General features: G+C 49.0%; 1 long non-coding RNA gene across 1 annotated transcript in view; it reads right to left on the bottom strand.

Annotated features, from left to right (window-relative positions):
* Positions 1-535: 535 nt before the first annotated feature.
* Positions 536-20,561, bottom strand: part of LOC140218815 (uncharacterized) — a 46,974-nt gene continuing 26,948 nt past the window's right edge. The window contains exon 3 of the long non-coding RNA XR_011895004.1: positions 536-749. This is a non-coding gene — a long non-coding RNA (uncharacterized lncRNA). The remainder of the gene's footprint in view (positions 750-20,561) is intronic.

The raw sequence follows: 20,561 nt of genomic DNA, 5'->3' as shown, positions 1-20,561 counted from the left end.
CGAAAGTTTGCGCGGCACAACCAGATTTATTCAAGTGACAAATTCAAAATAAATGCAGAAGATAGAAATAGGCACACATTTTCGCGTTTTACTGACCCAGCGAGGTATTATTCTCATTCCAACAGTGGCCTTCCCAGCACATGCCGAAGCCGCGCTAGCCGCGCGCCATGTGACGGTGTCATTACCACGGTTACAATGACCACGTGCGCCGCAGAAGAATAACGGTTCAACGTATTTAACAAATCTGTGCTTGCCGCGTCCAGTACAGGTAGAGCTGAGTTGTCGCTGCAAGCAAAACACACGCGCAGGCAACGAGCTGCTATGGACCTTTTTCCAGCGAGCAGTCTGCGTACCGCGCACCAGGGGCCGCCACAGGCGCACCGCCATTTGGTGCCTTCTTAATCGAAAGCAATCAGGCGTCAACAATTAGGCATCAACACCGCCACTCTAGCAACGTTTCGGCGAGATGCCTGGAATCACTTAGTACTACTTATCTAAAAAATGAGGAAGAGCACACGAAAGACGTGTTCTGCAGTGAACTGAAAGTACTGCGTGAGCGACTTGGAATGTGTAGAATGAGACTGGGCGAGCTCCATTCGCCTCGGCTGCGCAAGGAGCATGCCCATGTTTACGGACCGTTCGCTATGCACACTTTTTCGCGAGGCAAGCACAACAAGCTCTTCTGCCAGCTTTTAAGAGCCAACTGCCGGTAACTCATTGCCGGGCGATGATATCCAGGCTAGCACGACCTGCAGCAACCATAGATGCACAGCGTTACCGCCACCGCTGGCACAAAATATCATGGCATGTTGAATTTCGATAAGCATTCAAGTCAGCGTTACGTGACTTACGTCCTCCCCACTCAAGCGTGGCTGACATATTCGAGCCAGTTCACTTTCTATATCAGCGAAGTCAAACAAGGAGCAATAGCACAATAACACCCCTACATCTACCCCTGTAAACCCTAGAATATAAAGGGTAAAGAGAAACATCAGGCTGCTGCATTCGTCGCCTTCAGCCAGTAAGCTTGTACACTAATAAGACTGCAGCACAGACAGAGTGGGTAAACGAAAGTTATACTTACACTGCCTATGCAGCTTTGGCCAAAGTCTTATGTCCTCTACCCACTTACTGGTCTCCGCAGTAGCCGAAATGGCGGCTGTCTGAGTCGTACCTGCGGCCGCCATGGTCTTTACAAAAAAGTGAGCACACGCTCATCCGAAGGCGCTCAATGGAAGGCGCTGTCAGGTGAGCAAATTTGCCGGCACCCATGGAGGAAGGAAAAAGTTAGTAGAGAGTATTACATCGTGCAGCTAAAGCTTTACACGCAGCCAGCCTTCGCAAGCGAATGTTCCGTGAAGCCCATACTTTTGCTCGGTGGCGCCGCCCAACGCGTGGCCTCTTGCGTCGAGATCACGGAGCAAGAATCGAGATTTGCTGGAACGTTTAGTTCCCAGTAAGCTATACCAGTAGTTTTTATTCGGTTCGCGCTTGTTCAGCTGCCCTGCCGTGGCTCTGCCTGTAGAGCGGGAACAATAAAACCAACCGCGCACTTTGACGTGACGTATAGGGCCGACAGGTTTGGCTTCAATCGCGTTGCGAGATCCTCCCTCCTAACTTTTTCCTTCCTCCATGGTGGCACCCATGGGTATGGTGCTGTTAAATGTCTATCTCACAGAGTTAATGTGCTCTGTACAGAGCGGCGACTCAGACAAGACGCGCAATCGGACGCGATCCCGGGCCTCGCAGGATATGGTGGCGTGATCTAGCTGTGTCACCTGCAAACACATCCTCTCACGCACAGTGCATATTATAAATAGCCACCAGATGTTTGTGAAAATATACGAAATATACGGAATGAACCTTACGCACCGTTCCTGCGTAAGGGCTACAGGCACATGCTTATTCTTGCAATATATTTCGAGCGTAGACTAGGGTGCCTCGATGTCCACTAGGGAACCTAGATGATTAAGACGGAGGGTCAAAGAAATGATACTCCGTGCTAATTATGGGCGTGCGAATAGTGATTTTTGAGACCGAATCAAATACGAATCAGAAAGGGCCAGAGAAGAATCCAATACCGAATAGCTATCGAATAGTTTTCGAATAATGAACATCCTTTACAACAATTAATGTAAAATGATGTTCACCGCCTAATATACTTAAAGTTAGCGAATTTCTGTCATTACATAGTACGGTATGAAGCGTTGTTTATTAAATTCACAGGTGCTGCATTAGGAGCAAACAAGCTGTTTCTTCAAATGCACATGGACTCTCTCGAGAGTGCAAATGATCGCTGTGCAGCCTGTAAAGTATGGCCGCTTAAATGACGTACCCGGCTCCACTGCGCAAATTCTCATGGTTTATGTCTACAATATGACCGCAGGGACAAAATTTACCGTAATTTTGCTCCAATCTTCTGCTTGATAGGGCGCAGTTGACGATCTTGAAATATTCGAAAAGTATTCGAGAAATTTTTGCCTTTACGAAAGTGATTACTAGATTCGAAGACTGCGTATCGAATAGGACGCCATTCGAGTCGCTATTTGAAAGTTTCGAATATTCGCACACCCCTAGTGGAAGTACGGTAGAATCAATTGGTATCGCCCCGCAGTATGTCACTAAATATATTTTGAGTCACAACGCTTTTTTCTTTGAGAGGTAAACAAAAAGCGGATTTCAGAAAATCCGCAAAAGCTACTTCTGCAGGACAGGGCGCTTCTTAAACATTTCTTTTGTGATGGCATTTTTTTTTCTCGCGGAAATAGGATTGTTTTCCTTGCATTTGGCACTCAGGCAGAAAAGTATAATTTTCTTTCTGCAGAATTACAAATTGTCACCGGACATGCGTGGCCGCACTTACCTCAACACACCTTTTGTCAATCTAGAAAGATTTAGTGCTTCTTTCTACTCGCAGATGGTTCTCATGGACTGGCTGAAAAAAGCACGCGTAAGCAGGATTGGGCAGTTTTCTCTAAAGAAGTGTCGCTTTGTCGCCGCAGTCTGTGTCGTCATCGTCGAGCTGCTACTGTCGTCGCTGCAGATTCCATTGTCGCCCATGGTAGCGTGTTCGTTGTCGTAGTTGTTGCCACGCTGTTTTCGCCGTTCTCGTGTATTCACGCCGTTGTCGTTATATCCGTACCAATATCGTCAGCGTCATCTCGTCCTTCTCGTCGTCATGTCGCCACCGTCGTCGTCGCAAGTCGTGCCTTGATTGTCACCATCGGTGTCTTGTCGTTGTATTAAATGTAAAGGATTGCCTCTTTTTCCAGCGAAGCTTGTATTGTCTCACAAATTTCGATGGCGTTGTGGTCACGCAAAAAAAACCCCAGTTGCTCGCACAGCAGAGCAACTGCGGGAAGGGGCGGTTTTATTGAGCTGACAGCTGCGCCGGCACCGGAGCTTGAGTCATTTGCAAGGATTTTAGCTGCATAGGCGCGCACTCACGCCACGCGCGCAACCAATCAGAGCTGTTTCGCTTCCACCGGGGAGGGGAAGGGCAGGAATGGGTCCCGCGCGCGCTGCGCCGGCTTCGTTTTCGTTCAATTCATTCACGGAAAACGGATGGGACGTTCCCCCGAGGAACTGGCAGCGTTCGACGAGCGGCGGCGAGAACTCGCTCATGAAAGTAATCGCTGTGGGCGCGCCTATCCAGCCGTTAGAGCCGCTCGAGCCCAAGCAATCCGACAGCAGCGAGAATATAATCTCGAGCTTGAGGGAGCGGGGAACCGAAGCAATCCGGCACCGTTACCTGTGAGTTACTAAACCGGGACGAATGTCAAGTGCACGTAGGACAACCTTCGCTTACCCCCATTTTCCAGTAGGCGAAGGGTTGGTCTTTTTTTTCCTTTTTTTTTTCTCTAAACTGCGCAGCTTTTACAGTTGTGGTGCGCAGTTTCGTTAGTCGATCGTCACGTGAGCTGGTTACCATCCACAAGACGGTCGTAAACCCAAATATTATATACTGTTCTGTTTGAGTTCGCATGCAGTGCCCAAAATTCATTACTGACAACACGGCTCCAGGTTGCCATCGCCGAGTCCGTGCCACAATCCGGGAAGAATGAGACCTCATTGGTCGGCAGAAGACCCTCAAGGCTGCCGAACCAGTTTTCCCGGAAGGACAGTACCGCCTGGTCCACGAGGAGGATAGACGCCAGCTGGCACCCTGCGGCGCCGACCACGGCATCCAAGGCCATGCATATGGCGCTCCGCCGTAAGTGTTCGCGGCAGCACCCTACTCTTTAATACGACTTCGCTGTAGTGAGAATCTTTATACGCTGCTATGTTTTCAAAGCGAGTCGCCGCAGCAGACCTGGCGGCGCCATTCCCACGGTCGCTTCCCCGAAGATCGCCAGCTCCCGCCGGTCAAACGTAACAGCTCCTCCATGGCCCGGATAATCTCGCCTGGCCAGTGCTCATAACCGCTGGGCAGAAAGAGGATGGCTTGTGGCAAAGGCGGGGGGGGAGGGTGCCTTGGCTTGCAGCGACCAGCTGTGAAATGATGACACCGACCCAAAACACCCAACAAGGACAGGCAACTGCAAAGCGAAGCCAACAACACGGCTCTGCGCCGAGATGACGTATCTTGGATCTCACTTTAGACCCACTAGCCTTTAAAAAAAAACATCAGTGCAGTAACAACAAATGCTGCATTTCGCTACGTCAACTTTTGCAGGTATTACGTGCTGACAAATTAAGCAATCGTGGAGGAGTCCTGTTAAATGAGAGGGGATATTCTTGGCTTAACAAAATTAACAATACCAACCTTAAAATTTAGGCGGGATCCTTAAACGTAGAATTCAAATTAGCCTGCTCAAACCATCCGCGTTGCTTTGCAACTTTCCCTTCTTATATCTAACGGAGAAGTTGTACTCTTGGAGAGTGAGACTCCAACGGAGCAAGCAGCCATTTTTGTGTGACATTTGATTGAGCCACGTCAGAGGACAGTGGTCGGTCTCGAAGATGAACCTCGCCCCATACAAGTAACACGACAACATCTGGGCTGCTCAAACCAAACAAGCACGTTCCTTCTCTGAAGCGCTGTGGACTTCTTACAATGAGTTTACGGCTGGCATAGAGGATAGGATGTTCCTCATTATCGTCGCCGACCTGACTGAGTATCACGCCCATACCCCTGTCGCTTGCGTCGCACTGAACTATGGATTTCTTTGCGTAGTCCGGTGCGCGAAGCACAGGACGAGAAACCAACAGCATTTTCAAATTTTGGAAAGCGTTCTCTATGTCCTTAACCCAGTGCACGCTATTCGGTGCTCCCTTTCGGTGGGCGTCCGTTAAAGGACTTGCTATTTGCGAGTAATTCGGAATGTACCGTCTATAGTACCCCAGAAGTCCCAAAATAAACAAACGTCTGTTCTCATGCGCGGCTGTGAAAATTCTCCAATCGTAGCTATATTCAGCTCGGCCCGCTGTCTCGTGCCCTGACCGACAACAGGGCCCAGATAAGTAACCTGCGAGTAGCCAAACCTTTACTTCTCCGCCTTTATCGTTACTCCGGCTTCCCTCAACCGTGAGAACACCTGTTCGAGGTGCCATACGTGCTGTTCCCAGCTGTCCGAAAAAATTGCTACATCATCAAGATATGGAAGGCGAACTCCTGCTAGTCTTTTATGACAATATCTATTAACTTAGAGAAGCTAAACGGCGTGGTCTTCAGCCCGAAGCTGAGGGCGAGCGGGCGAAAAGTGCCTACAGGTGAGATAAATGAGGCATAGCGGCTGGCACTTTCTTAAAGGGGAACTTGCCAGCATCCCCGCACGAGATCTATAGTTGAAATGTATTTAGCAGCGCTATATATAACTCTTTCAATTCGTTCCTCAATGCTGGGTATCGGATACAGCTGATCCCTAGGGATGACATTTATTTTCCTGTAGTCAACACACAGACGAGGTTCTTTGTTAGGGGTTCCTACAAGTATTAGTGGTGACGTGTAGTCACTCTCAGCAGGCTCAATAACTCCCAACTCTAGCATACGCTGTATCTCTGCCTCCATAATTTCTCTCTGTCGTGGAGACCCCCTGTAAGGCTTTGGCCTCACGGGTTCGGTTGATCTCAGCTCTATTTCACGCGTTATTAGTTCGGCTCTACCTGGCCGATCGCTGAATCTGTCGAGATATTCCCCTAACAGCCTTCTTAGCTCATCTAGCTGCTCGGGTCTAAGAGCGTGCGAGCTTACCGAATGTTTTACTACTACTTGTAGGCTGATTTCAGAGTTGGAGGTCACCTTATACTCATTAAACTCGGTACTAGTGTCATCCTGCTCCTTGATGGTACAGTTAACGACTCCGCTCCGTTCTACGTACCGCTTCATCAAATTGCAGTGGTATATCCTCACCTCCTTCCTGCGACCGGGCATTTTCAGAGCATAGTTAGTATCTGAAAGTTTGTACAACACTTTAACGGGTCCGTCCCAGTGAACTTCAAGCTTGCTCTTCCTTGACGGTTCGATGATCATTACCTGGTCTCCGGCGTTAAACGTACGAAGCCTCGCATTCTTGTCGTAATAGAATTTGGCGTTCTTTTGAGCTACCCCCATGTTCTCTTCGACTAGTTCTTGGGGTTGCACTTAGCCGTTCCAGCAGATTTAGCACGGATTCTACCACTGTTGGACTTTCTCCTCTTTCCTCCCACATCTCTCTTAACATTCTCAGTGGAGAACGGAGTGTCCTCCCATACACTAGTTCAGCTGGCGAGAACCCTGTAGCCTCATGAGGAACCGTTCGCAAAGCAAACAAAGTGGCCGGGAGACAATTCTCCCAGTCCTCCTTGTGCTCTGAACAGAGCGCCCGCCAAACTCGCTTAAGCACCGAATGCCACCTCTCTACACTATTTGACTGAGGGTGATAGATGGAGCTGTGTACCAACTTTAGCCCGCCCTGTTGTAAGAATGTGGAAGTCAGTGCGCTGGTGAATACTTACCCTTGATCTGCCTGAATTTTGGCTGGAAACCCAACTCGTGCGAATGCTGTCAAAAGCGCGTCTACTACTTCGGTGGAGCTGAGCTCTTTCAGAGGGATTGCTTCTGGAAACTTTGTAGCCGGACCCAGCATGGTAAACAAGTGCCTGTAACCCGACTTTGTCTTTGGTAGAGACCCTACCGTGTCTATCACAAGTCGTCTGAAAGGTTCTGTTATTAAGGGCACTACCTTTAATGGAGCTTTTCATGTTTCTCCTGGTTTACCCGAGCGCTGGCAGGCGTCGCATGATCTTGCAAGTCTTCTACTTCTTTGAAACAGCCAGGCCACTTGTATTCCATAAGCAATCTTTCCTTTGATTTGTTTATGCCTAGGTGGCCAGACAACCCATTTCCATGACAGAGAGTGAAAAGGTCCTCCCTGTACCTAATAGGTACGACTAACTGATCTAGAATCCTACCCTTTCGGTCTCTGTAGTGCCGATACAACAATCCTCCTCTCTCTTGTATCATCACGTTGCGCCTAGGAATGCGTTCTTTAGCTGTGTGATGCAATTTAGCTAAGCTGTCATCATCGATTTGCTTGGCTACCAGTGACTCTCTTTCCACACGTAAGAGCTGATCAAAGTTCTTTGAGGCCGGTGATAGTAAAGACCCTGTCTCGCTTGCGAGTGCGTCAGCTGGCTCTTCCTGCAGGCGTGAACTTCGACACCCTAGTGATCCGCTCTCATTGAGCTGGTCAGCTGGCAAGGTTTCCTCAACCGTTTTTTCGTCCTTCGAGCCTAGCTCGGATTTGGTTACTGAAGCTACCTCTTTTGCTACTTCCGCTGGAGCAGTTTTTGCATTTTCAGCTGAAAGCGACGTGATTTTACGAGCTTGGCCTCGCGTCAACGCCTGTACTACGCCCTCAACCAGTTTAAGTCCTTTGTCACGCAGTAACTGATCCGACTGATTCGAAAAAGTTTAAGGGTACTGCAGCGAGAAAAATTTGGAAACTGCAGCCTCGTTCACTAGCTCCCCGAGCGGTCCACTGATTTTGACTTTGGCCATGGGCAGCACAGGCTGTCTTCTTCTACAGCCTGTTTGAGCCATGCTACTTCTCCAGTGAAGTCATCTACCGTCACGTAAGACGGATTGACATTGTCCATAGTGGCGACACTGTCTCGCAGCACCCGGCATGGTTTGCCATTAACTTTCAGGTCATGAAGATATGGGCTTAAAAGTTCTATATTCTCGTCTTTTTCATCCACATAGGAGAAAACTACGCTAGGCTTCCCACAGTTTACAGCGATATGTCCTAGTTTGTGGCACTTATACCAGCGGATCGGTCTAATAGATTCAAATTTTCTTTTGCGCTCTTTTTGCATGGTTTCCCCGTTTAGTTTCTCCTTGCTCTTTTCTCATGGCTTTTTCTCCCCATTTGCAAGCTCCGGTCTTCTAGTCTGCCAACCCTTCTTGAACGGAAATGGTTTCCGCGGTCCATTTCGAACGTCCCAATTTCCGTCCTCATCGTTCAGCTTTCTACGCGTTGCGTACTCTTCGGCTAATTCAGCCACCCTTTTCACATTGTTTAAATTCCCTCTGTCTTGCACCCACAGTTTCACAGCTTGGGGAATGCTTTTGTAAAACTGCTCTAGGCACATGCATTCAATGATCATGTCTCTGCTGTCGTACGCTTCCGCGCTTTTCAGCCACTCGACTAGGTTGGCCTTTAAGCCGTATGCAAACTCCCGATACCCCTCGCTATCTTTCTTGCCTGTGCTCCTAAACCTTTGCCGAGAAGCTTCGGCTGAAAGGCGGTATTTCTTCACGAGACTAGCCTTAACTTTCGCATAATCATATGCATCCTGTGCACTGAGTCTGGTGATTACTTCCGCCGCCTCACACGGCAACATAAACAACAACCGCTGTGGCCATTTACTCTGACCGAAGTTCATCTTCTAGCAAGGCCTTTCAAAATCTCCGAGGAACAAGCCTATGTCATTACCGACCTCAAATTAGTTTAACAGCCTGTCCATGCGGTATGATTCTGCCTCACTTGATTGCTCCAGAGCAGCTTCACTTCCTTGAGACAACTCCAAACGTTTGCTTTCAAGTTCAAGTTGCATTTTTATTAACTTGCGATCTTTCTCGCGTTCCTCTCTTTCTCTGTCCCCTTCTTTTCTCTTTTCCTAAGAAGTTCCAACCCAATGCCAATGTCCTCGTCACTGGCCTGTTCGGAAATCTGCTGCAATAATTCCGATTATAGCATTTCCTTGCGTACCTCCAGGCCGAGTTCCTCACCAACAATCGACAATTCGTTTCTCAGTAGTGTCCTTAGGTCCATGATTGCTGCTTTACTGCCTTGGTCTTGCTCGCTAAACCTACCTAGAAAAGCACAACCTAGCTAACGATCAACAATCCAGCTTCCCTGCTGTTTTAACAGAACAACCACAAAATGAAGCCTAGAGAATCAAAGCAAAAACCAAGCACTCACCGCAGACAACAGTACCAAGTCGCAAAGTCGGCCTCACCGCTGCCAGCCAGTTATGTTTTCAAAGCGAGTCGGCGCAGCTGACCTGCCGGCGCCATTCGGACGGTCGCTTCCCCGAAGATCGCCAGCTCCCACCGGTCAAACGCAACAACGCATGCCATTATGGGGCTTCGGATCGCGGCTTCGGATCAATCTTGACCATCTTGAGACCAACCCGCGGCCAAGTAGCATGACGCCATAACCACCGACAAAACCCTGTGTGCAGTCTGAGAGTTTATTAACCAGCTTCTAATAATAAAATAATAAGAATAATTATAAACAGACAGACTCAACTGCAGTTGACAGTTACGTACGCGTACGCGGCGAAGCATTCTTGATGTGATTCGCTCATGAACCATCTGTGCATATGAAGTTTGGTTTACGCGGTATTATTATTCAATAACAGCATGTTATACGAAGAAATCATTTTGTTTGCAGTAAATTGTAGACAGTCTGGATAGTATCACACATATTTACATGCTGTGCATAACACATATATAATCATTTGTTTAAATTTTCAGGTTGTGTCCATAGTGTCGTGCTACACTCGCGGTCTATCTGATGCGTCGGTTTCCTCTAGTCCAACTGCGGATCGAAACGTGCCAAGCGTCCCAACGTGCTGGCTCGCCCCAACACCCTCTCCTCGCCCACAATAAACAGCGTTCTATGCCGCTTGCCGACGCATGCATTTGTCGCGTATCGGTTTTAATATGAGGCTTGTGTGCTAGAGTTCCTTGGTGCCAGTAAAGTTGTTTCCTCCTCCTCTGTTCGAATCCTGCTGTCGAACCATTTCAATGTTTGTTTAATTATTCATAGCACCGTACTTTGTTGAAAATCGAGTTCCCAAAGACGCGAAGCCGTTTGAAGCCAAAAGGACAAAGTTTGGGCAAATCAATGCACTAACCATCATTCCCATGCTGGCTCAATGGTCCTGCTTCCAGCTTTCGTAGACACTATAGCGCCGCAGTTCCCTCTAGTAATTATTATATGAAAGTCCATGCTTGAAACTGTAAACTACTTCTCTGTACCGTTCCAAAATGGTGCCATTCCATTAAACGCATTCGGTGTTAGAGACCAGATGTACGTGCGAATAAGATGACAACCATTCCACTCTGTGAAGATAGAATGGCAGCGAAAGTTGACGACAGTCAAAGCTCTCAAAGGAAAAGCAAAGTGCTTTCGCTGCCATTCCATCTTCACAGAGTGGAATGGTTGCCCGGGCTCGCGATTGTCGTGTTCGTTCGTCGTGTGCTCGTTGTCGTGTCGCGATTGTCAGTGGTTGTTTCGCGCCAGCGCCGTTTACATTCTCGTTGCTGTTCCCTGCGGCGCTCCTCTTACGCATGTTGTTCTTCGGGTGTACGACCTATACGTGTCCGACCCATTGATAACGCAGCTGTTTTGGCGCCGATGCCTCTGCTGCTTATGTACCGCGATAACCTTGACGTCGCGCTATTTTTCACGGCGAGCGTTCTAATCTGTTCCACATGTTGACATCTACGCCGCCGCACTGCTACCGTGTGGATTTGTTAGAAATCGCTAAGTCCGTTTCTGTTGCCGGACGCCGAAACACTTCGGAAGGTTAGTCATATACACATTTCGCTATAAAGGTGCCTGGAATTCGGCAAGAAAGCTTCATTTTAAAATTGCAGCAGAAACTCCCCCCTGGGGAATTGTCAGATAATGCTTAGCGTTCTTTGGAATCATTAGTTATGAAGCTTATACTCTACCCTTGAACCCAAGGCTATCCTATTTTAAGAGATCAGCTGCTTCAAAGTATACCACGCACACTATGACGGTCTCCCCAATAAAATCGTTTTTACCGCCAATATTGTCTTTGGTAAATTAAAGAAATGTGTTACAGTGGAGCTGTATATGTCTACCCTCCGATACATTCTTCAATATCCGTGCCTCAAAACTCATGCGCCCTCTATGAGGAGGCAAAGCAAATCAGTAAGGCATGTGCTGACACCTGGCGTAGCAAGAGGAAAGCTAAGAAAGCACCCAATACATAGTTTACTATGCATAGTATACAATACATAATTGGAGCCGTGAGACATTTCGTACAGAAGGCCGCAAACTTTTCAAGCATAATATCTCCTCTATCTTTGATTAAATCGACTGTTATTCCATCTTCGCCTATCGCTTTTCCACATTCCATATTTTACAAGGCCCTTCTAACTTCATAGCTAGTTATAACCTGTTCATTACTACTTCGAATGGACGTATCGTGGCTGCTCTGGGTACTGTAGAGGTCAGTATAGAATTATTCCGCTGCTTCTACTATATACTGTGTGTATAAAGTACTGTGGACCTCTAGCACACAAGTCCGACGTTGAAACCATTACGCTACGGATGTATGCATCCACGAGCGGCATAGAACGTCCTTATGCATTTCTTACGGACATGCTAGCATCTTGAAACGCTTGGCGCATTTCAATTTGAACAACTCGACAGGTTAAGCCACTATTAGTAGCGATTGTGCGTGTTCGCAGGGTGTTCTACGACGCGGAAGGGTAAATCCCCAAAATAAATAAACATTTACTCTCAGCGGTGTGCTCTGTTTTTTTAAATGCGTAAGCATTTCTATGCCTCCCCAACGAGGAAACCTGTCCGTCACGAAAGACGAATTGCCATAAAGAAAATTATGTGTGGAACTAGAGTTTCTATGAAGGCTTTGTTGTAAGATTTGGTGATGGTGGAATAAAAGCCATCTCTAGAACCACATGCAGAGCCGACTTGGTGCATTGTGTAGCTCAGGAAAATTTCAATTTTGCAAAAATTTATTGTCAAAGACGCCCCATGCTTGTTGTTGCATGCATGTTGATTTTCGGTGGTCGCGGGATGTGCTTCCATTTGGGCTTTCCTTGAGAGCCGAAATGCCAGCGATGTATAGGGCTTATGCGTTTCGCGCCGCGCAATAACCGACAGATAGGCAGTCAATGACTTATAAGGATGATAAGGAGTGATGAGGAGATATAGGGGTCTCATCGCGGTTGATAATTGTTGGACGTGGATGGATAAGGTGCTAAAGAGCGATAATGGCTCCGTATGGTCGTGTCAATTCTGATAATATTAATAAGCACTGATAACCATAAGGGTTGGATCAAGTACGACAAGGTTGATAACGACCGATAACTGTTGATAAGAATCTGGTCATGTCAGATATGGCTGGTAAGGGCAGGAAATGGTTGATAAGAATCTCATAGACTACGACAATGTTGGTAACGACTGCGAAGAGTTTATAAACTTTATATTGGTCGGAGCACGTTTCATAACATTTTCATTTCATTCATATCATTTTATTACCTTAAGGACCCCCGAGGAGTGTTACATAAGGGCTGAGAACAAACAATCAAGTGACTTGTAGTGTTCAATAGTGTAATAATTTCCGCGAAAGTGGATGAGGACATAATGACAGCGATGTCGTTGGATAGGTTATTCTAGTCTGCTGCAACACCGGAAGCAAATGAGGCTGCAAAAGTGACAGTGCAGGCACGTGGCCGGAAAGCGTGAAATGGATGACGCGTGTGGTGAGAAATGCGGGCTGGCGGGACAATGTAGGGTGAGGAGCATAGTGAACCGTGGAAAAATGTTAAATATGCGAAGACTGGCGATAGGGCGACGGAGTGAAAGTCGTAATAAACGCGATTCCGCTTGCAAGGATTATACACTGATTTCGTATGAATATGAAAAGTGAATAAATCGGGATGCTCTGTTTTGAAGTGATTCAAGACACCGGGCGACATGACACCGCGCGACATGGATGTTAGCAAGTGGCACAATGCTTACGCATACTTAGACAACTTCTAGAGGAGTTTCGGCGTGTGTGTGTGTGTGTGTGTGTGTGTGTGTGTGTGTGTGTGTGTGTGTGTGTGTGTGTGTGTGTGTGTGTGTGTGTGTGTGTGTGTGTGTGTGTGTGTGTGTGTGTGTGTGTGTGTGTGTGTGTGTGTGTGTGTGTGTGTGTGTGTGTGTGTGTGTGTGTGTGTGTGTGTGTGTGTGTGTGTGTGTGTGTGTGTGTGTGTGTGTGTGTGTGTGTGTGTGTGTGTGTGTGTGTGTGTGTGTGTGTGTGTGTGTGTGTGTGTGTGTGTGTGTGTGTGTGTGTGTGTGTGTGTGTGTGTGTGTGTGTGTGTGTGTGTGTGTGTGTGTGTGTGTGTGTGTGTGTGTGTGTGTGTGTGTGTGTGTGTGTGTGTGTGTGTGTGTGTGTGTGTGTGTGTGTGTGTGTGTGTGTGTGTGTGTGTGTGTGTGTGTGTGTGTGTGTGTGTGTGTGTGTGTGTGTGTGTGTGTGTGTGTGTGTGTGTGTGTGTGTGTGTGTGTGTGTGTGTGTGTGTGTGTGTGTGTGTGTGTGTGTGTGTGTGTGTGTGTGTGTGTGTGTGTGTGTGTGTGTGTGTGTGTGTGTGTGTGTGTGTGTGTGTGTGTGTGTGTGTGTGTGTGTGTGTGTGTGTGTGTGTGTGTGTGTGTGTGTGTGTGTGTGTGTGTGTGTGTGTGTGTGTGTGTGTGTGTGTGTGTGTGTGTGTGTGTGTGTGTGTGTGTGTGTGTGTGTGTGTGTGTGTGTGTGTGTGTGTGTGTGTGTGTGTGTGTGTGTGTGTGTGTGTGTGTGTGTGTGTGTGTGTGTGTGTGTGTGTGTGTGTGTGTGTGTGTGTGTGTGTGTGTGTGTGTGTGTGTGTGTGTGTGTGTGTGTGTGTGTGTGTGTGTGTGTGTGTGTGTGTGTGTGTGTGTGTGTGTGTGTGTGTGTGTGTGTGTGTGTGTGTGTGTGTGTGTGTGTGTGTGTGTGTGTGTGTGTGTGTGTGTGTGTGTGTGTGTGTGTGTGTGTGTGTGTGTGTGTGTGTGTGTGTGTGTGTGTGTGTGTGTGTGTGTGTGTGTGTGTGTGTGTGTGTGTGTGTGTGTGTGTGTGTGTGTGTGTGTGTGTGTGTGTGTGTGTGTGTGTGTGTGTGTGTGTGTGTGTGTGTGTGTGTGTGTGTGTGTGTGTGTGTGTGTGTGTGTGTGTGTGTGTGCTTTCTTGTTCACATAATTTGCCCGCCGACGCGCTCGCCTGCATTCCAACGCGTTGTCTTGAGAAATTTCCATCTCCGATTGCACACGCAATTCTCTGGTTGCTTGCGTTTTCTGCCCGTACGTTGCCTCTTCGATCTTTCGCCTTTGTTCTAACTGCACTTCCTCGAGGGCTGCGTTTCGTGTACGTTTCATCCCCGTAGTGTAACGACTCCGTTCCTAGTCAGTGAGCAGTGAGCATTCTACTGGCCAGAACCCAATGCCGCTTCCGGCGAGATCCTACCCTTTCCAAAATTCCAGATGGCCGTTTTGCTATCGCTAATTATGAAATTTGCTTCCGTTCCAACGCAAGCGAGCGCTATCGCAACTTCTTTAGCCGTTTCCATGTTGCGGCTTCTAATGGTGGCGGCCGATACGGGGGCACCTCGGCCGTCGACCACCGAGGCGACCGCCGCGCCCTAATTGCCACTTGCCGCGTCCACGTACGCAACGGACTTGCTGTCCATCGAATCGAAGCGTCCGATTAGTACTTCCGTTCTCTTTCCCCTCCTCTCCGTGTTGAATATGGGATGCATGTTACGAAGGAGGGGGGAATGATTAGTATTTCTCGGCAATCCTGTGGGATGTTTGTCTTGCCTCGTAGTCCCCTATCTGTTTGCAGGCCTACCATTTCGAGGATAGCTCTGCCCGTGGTCGTTCGGCTTAATTATTCGAGTTGCGAAATTCTGGCAGCCTCCGCTATTTCGTTCCAGGTATTGTGAACTCCCATAGAGAAAAGCTTCTCTGTGGAGGTGCTAATTTAGTAAGCCTAAGGCTATGTCAAAGGCTAAGGCTAATATGCACCGTCGAATGAGCGAGTCGAGTTTCCTCCTCTCCTCTGAACTGATGTTTAAGAAAGGCATGGCATACCACACGCGGCCTATTACGTATGCTTGGGTTAGTTTAAGCAAGCTTCTTTCCTTCAGGCCTCGTCCTTTCAGCGCGACCCTTCTAAATATGCCAAGTGCTTGCGTGGCAAATCTCTGCAGCTTTTTGATTGCCCCATCATTATATCTATTTTCCTGTATGAGAAATCCTAAGATTCTCATTTTATTTACCCTTGGGTCTGGTTGCCCCTCTACTTCAATGTTAAATTCCCAGTTGTGCTTGCATCGGAGCGACTTTGGGTTATAGACGACGAATTCCGATTTTTCGGAGAGCATGAGACCCCTACTGGCAGCATAGTCCACGACAGTGTCCGCCGCCGCCTGCAGGCGCTCCTCGATGCTCGCATCGCTCCCATGATTGGCCCAGAGGTTGATGCCATCCGCATACATACTGAAATTTAGCCCCTCTATGCTTCTGAGAGCTTCGGGGAGGCCCCTCATCGACACGTTGAAGAGGAAAGGGGAAATAACCGAGCCCTGCGGCGTGCCTCTGCTCCCTAATTTCAGTGTGGGAGATTCAATGTCTTGGGACTTCATGCAGGCAGTTCTGTCTGACAAAAAAACTCAGTGCCCTTCTACTATGCGAAGGATGATCAGCGTAGCTGTGTATGGGGGCCCCTTAATGACAAACTGCACCTCCGCCGCGAGTCTGCCCGGCATTGCACTATTTTCGGGATCGGCCCACGTATGGGGAGGGCTTAACGCCTGCTTCACCTCCGCTGCTGGTCGGCCCGGTATTGCACTATATTTGGGATCTGCACTCGTATCGGGAGTGCTTAACGCCTGCTTCACCTCCGCCACGGGTCGACCCGGCATTGCACTATCTCCGGGATTGGCCAACGTATGGGGAGTTTTTTTTTATTTTGCTTACGGCACGAAAATTTCCTTGGAGGGTAGAGGTATACAGCTTCGCCGTAAAAGTCCTTGATATAGTCGTATATTCGTGCGCCTACCCCAATTTCTTGGAGACCGCGGAGTATCGCTTCGTGTTCAACATTATCAAAAGCCTTTGTCAAGTCCAGGCCGGGAATTACTTTGGCGTCTCTAGAACGCGAGTCGATTACGTCATGTTTGAGTTGGAGCATCATGTCCTGCGTGCCCAAGCCCGGTCGGAAGCCGACGATCTCGTGCAGCCACAGGTCGTTCTGCTCCATAGCGCGTCAGTCTGGTCTGGACTACGCGCTCCATCAATTTCCCCATGCATGAGGTTAGGGAAATAGGTCTTAGATTTTCTAGCTCCGGGAGTTTGCCCGGCTTTGGGATTAGGATCACGTTTGCCATCTTCCACTTGCGTGGCACGCGGCCTTTAGTCCAAATTTCTTGCATGTACTCCGTCAGAGTGCTGATGCAGACATCGTCCAGGTTTCTTAAAATTTTGTTAGTTATCCCGCCAGGGCCCGGGGCTGATTTAGTTCTTAGTCCCAATATTTCTGCCCTGACCTCCGCCTCCGTGATGGGTGCGTGGAACTCCTCGTTGGGAGCTCCGTCGTACTCCGGGAGGAGGCTACTATGAGCATCGCCAATGTACGTGGTGATTAGTCTGTCCATAAATTCCGCGTCTGCACCCACATACGCGTGCCTGGCTTTTGATAATCTAATTCGCGATTTGGTTTTCGAATCGGTCGCATCTATTAGGTGTCTCAGCAGACCAGGCTCATGCCCCCCATCCTTCTCGTCGCATCTGCTGCACCAATTCTGTTCGCATAATTTGATCGCATGCTTTTCCATTTCTTTGTCATGTCTAGCGATCCTCCTGCTAAGATTACGGTTCCATTTTCGCTTCTTTAGTCTGCGCTCCATACAACGTTTTGCCTCCCACATGTGAAACAGTTTGCTATCGGCTATTTCCGGGGCATCGTCCCCTTCAAGCGTCTTGGTTGCCTCTTGAACGTGACGCGTGATGACCTCCGTCCATTTCTCTACGTTCGTGATTCTTCCTATGGCAGCTTTCTCTCACTTCTCCCTAAATAATCCCCATTGCGTGATCCTCGGTTGATGCGCACGACGCGTCTTCACCCCTTTTTTAATGGCCGAAAAGAGAATGAAATGATCGCTTCCGAAATTGCGCTCCGGGTTTTTCCAATTCAGATCTGTCACATTTTTGGAGAAGGTCAGGTCAGGGGAGGTGTCTGCGCACACGCTGTTACCCACCCTGGTCGGACTACTATGGTCCGTGTGTAGGATGAGTCCTAGCCCGTGCGCGTCCTCCCATAGCTGCCTGCCTTTTGGATCTTGTTTAGCGTAACCGCATTTCGGGTGCGCCGCATTAAAGTCACCGACTATTAGCAAGGTGTGGGTCCCGGCTGCCTCAATCGCTTTGCGATCGAGGGCCCGGAATCTCACGTTTCTATGATTTGGAGTACTGTACAAATTTAAGAGGAACACCCTCGGTTCCTCTTTTCGACCCGTAAGAATTTCCAGTACCACTGTCTCATTTTCGCTAGAGTTGATTTCGTTCTCGATTGCCGCAATATTTCTCTTAATCCACTTTGCGACGCGAGATTTCTCACCTCTGTCACTTGAAAAAGCTTGGTATCCTGAGAGTTATGCTAGTTTGCCCGTCTCCTGCAGGGCTATAGCTAGCGGTCTCTCATCTAATAGCATCATGTGCTGTTGCACTAACGCCCGCTCGCGTTGGAAGCCGCGACAGTTCCACTGCCAGATTAAAGACTCACTTGGTGCGCCTCTGGCCATGTTGGAGTTGGTCGAATTGTTCCTCCGCTTTTAGTTGCCATTCTCCGATGGCTACTTGTTCTGCTCTTTGCTTTTGCACTTCGCCCGTAAGGGCTTGGATCTGGCTTTGAGTCTAATGTATTGCTCTCATAATTTGGACCATGAAAGGATCGAATGTAGCTTCGATTTTGGCCTTTAATCTTTTCTCTAGTGTCACCAACGGAACAGCGTCTTCCCCTTTGCGTTTAATTGGGGATGGTCTAGCTGATTCGACAATCATCTTTTCCTGCGCAGGTGCCGCAGGCTGCGTGGAATTCGCAGCCTTAGGGGCCGGAGGGGTTGCTTTCGGTACCAATTTTGGTTGCGCGTTGTGGAGGGAGCGGGACCCCGTACGCGCCTGCACTTTTGGTCTATGCAACTCTTGAGTGAGCTTATTAATGACCTCTTTAAGCTCCCCAACCTCTTTCCGTAGTTTATGGATCTCCTCGTCCCTCTTATCTTTTGCCTGGGAAACCTCACTGCCAAAGCTTACACTGTTTCGGTCCCTGCTCTGGTTCCGCTTCTTAGCCCATATGTGCGCCGGATCCCTGGAGCTCGATCTCCCCCTGCGTCTGGATCAAGAGCGCCCCCTGGTGCGGGAGAGCGAGCGGCCACGCTGCTGGTGTTCTGCGGTGGTCTCCTCCAGCCTCGGGAAGGAGTCGGTTCTGGCTCGAAAGTCCTTGTTTCCTTTCCTGACCTTGGAACGAACCCGGGGATTCACCTCGGCAGTCGCTCCGGCTTGCTGCTGCTGCTTCTGAAGTTGCTGCTGTAGCATGTGGACCTTTCTTTCCCACTGCTTCTTCTTGCGCCTCGTAAGGAATACGGTAGAATTCTCCACATTTTCTGTAACCGAGCGGGTGTCCTTTCCAGCACAGTTGCCACTTGGGCTCACATAAATGGTCTTGTGGTGGTTGCTCCATGCCACAGCCACGACATTTCACATTCGCAGGGTCCGGGCATACGTCATCGCGGTGTCCGAGCCGCCCGCAAGCGTTACAAACTACGTACTTCTTGCTGTAGATTACGCAGCGTTGCGCCACGGGCGTAAGTCTGACCCACCGCGGCGCCTCTTTGTCTTCGAACAGTATTAAAACTGTCCTCGACGTTCTTCCGAGTCGTCGCAATCCCAGGACCGGAGGATTCCCACAGATTTGCAGCCTTTTCAAGATATATGCGTCCGAGAAGGACAAAAGGACTTCATGCACGATGCCTTTCCCGCAGTCCTCCAGCATATCGACGTACGTAGTCATTTCGATCTTTTCCCCTTCGAACACAAGGATCTTTAAGTCAACGTATTTTCGCTTCCTTTCCGCGCTGACAGTGGCGACGACAATGGAATGTTGATTCACATTCATCGAGATGACGTCCCCTCCGGAGGCGTCTGGGCTGACGCCAGTCGCCCCGAGTATTACGTCTGCCAAATACGCACTTCCGTATTTCGTCAGACGTACGAGACCGCCGTGCGGCCTTATCACTATTTTCTCGGCGCCGTCCGGAAGTCGGGCAAATTGCCTTTCAACCGACTTAGCCACCATATTCCTCCCTGCGAGCTTCTCGGTGACTCGCTGCCGTTGCGTATGGCGTGCCTCGTTGTTCAATTAGGGGCGCCGCTTTCCCTTTCTTCTTTCTAACGTACCATTGCCCCGGCACGTTCAATTCTTCCGGATCGATCCTTGCATGCCTTGAGACAATATTGTTTCTTAATTTTCTGGGAGCAGCTGCTACTCCGCTAGCAGGGACTCCAAAGCTCCAGCGGACACATATCCCCCTTTGGTGCTCTTTCTTTGCCAAGCTGTAAAAGCTCATGCACAACTGTAAGAGCTTACTAGAGCTGCACTACATATACCACGAGAGCTACCTTGCGCAGCGCCGTGGCCTACGAGACTGACAGGCTGACGGCGCCCCCCACGGAAGCGCCGAATTTTCTCCCAGTGGCAGGTACGCGAAGCGGGGCCTCGCTATAGGCATTGGTGGCAGCGCCGTGGTTTTCACGCCTCCCCATTCTAGCCACTCTACCTCCGCCGCCACCGGTGGCTTCTTGGGTCGAACCTTAGGCTTAGCTCACCATCCGGCGCGTCGAACACTTCAGTCTCAAAAATCATGAAAAACGAGGGCCCACCTTGGAAAATTTGATATCCTAGATCTCCGTTCGTCGAGTGCTGTTGATTCCAGTTAAAAACCCAAAACCCTCGAATCCAAATTGTGCTCGAGCGGCCGTAGTCGACGGAGCCCATGGAACGCACGTCCGCTCTCTTTGGCGTCTGGTGGAGGATTGACCAGCTGGTGCAAGCCGGCACACATGACGTCATGGCGGTCGGCACGGAGCTGCGGCGCAATCACAATCCTTCCAAAATACAACCACCCGTTTAAAAGTATGTGAAACAAACATTGCGTATCGGAACAGTCGCGTCTTCCGAGTCGAATTTCGATGCTTCCCTCGTTTTTTGCCCATTTTCGTTTAGTATCCCTTTAACCTTCAAACACCACAACG

The sequence above is a fragment of the Dermacentor andersoni genome, chromosome 6 (genome assembly GCF_023375885.2).
Source record: "Dermacentor andersoni chromosome 6, qqDerAnde1_hic_scaffold, whole genome shotgun sequence".
Lineage (NCBI taxonomy): Eukaryota > Metazoa > Arthropoda > Arachnida > Ixodida > Ixodidae > Dermacentor > Dermacentor andersoni.
The sequence above is the reverse complement of the archived record's forward strand: the minus strand, read 5'-3'. Positions and strand labels throughout refer to the sequence as shown.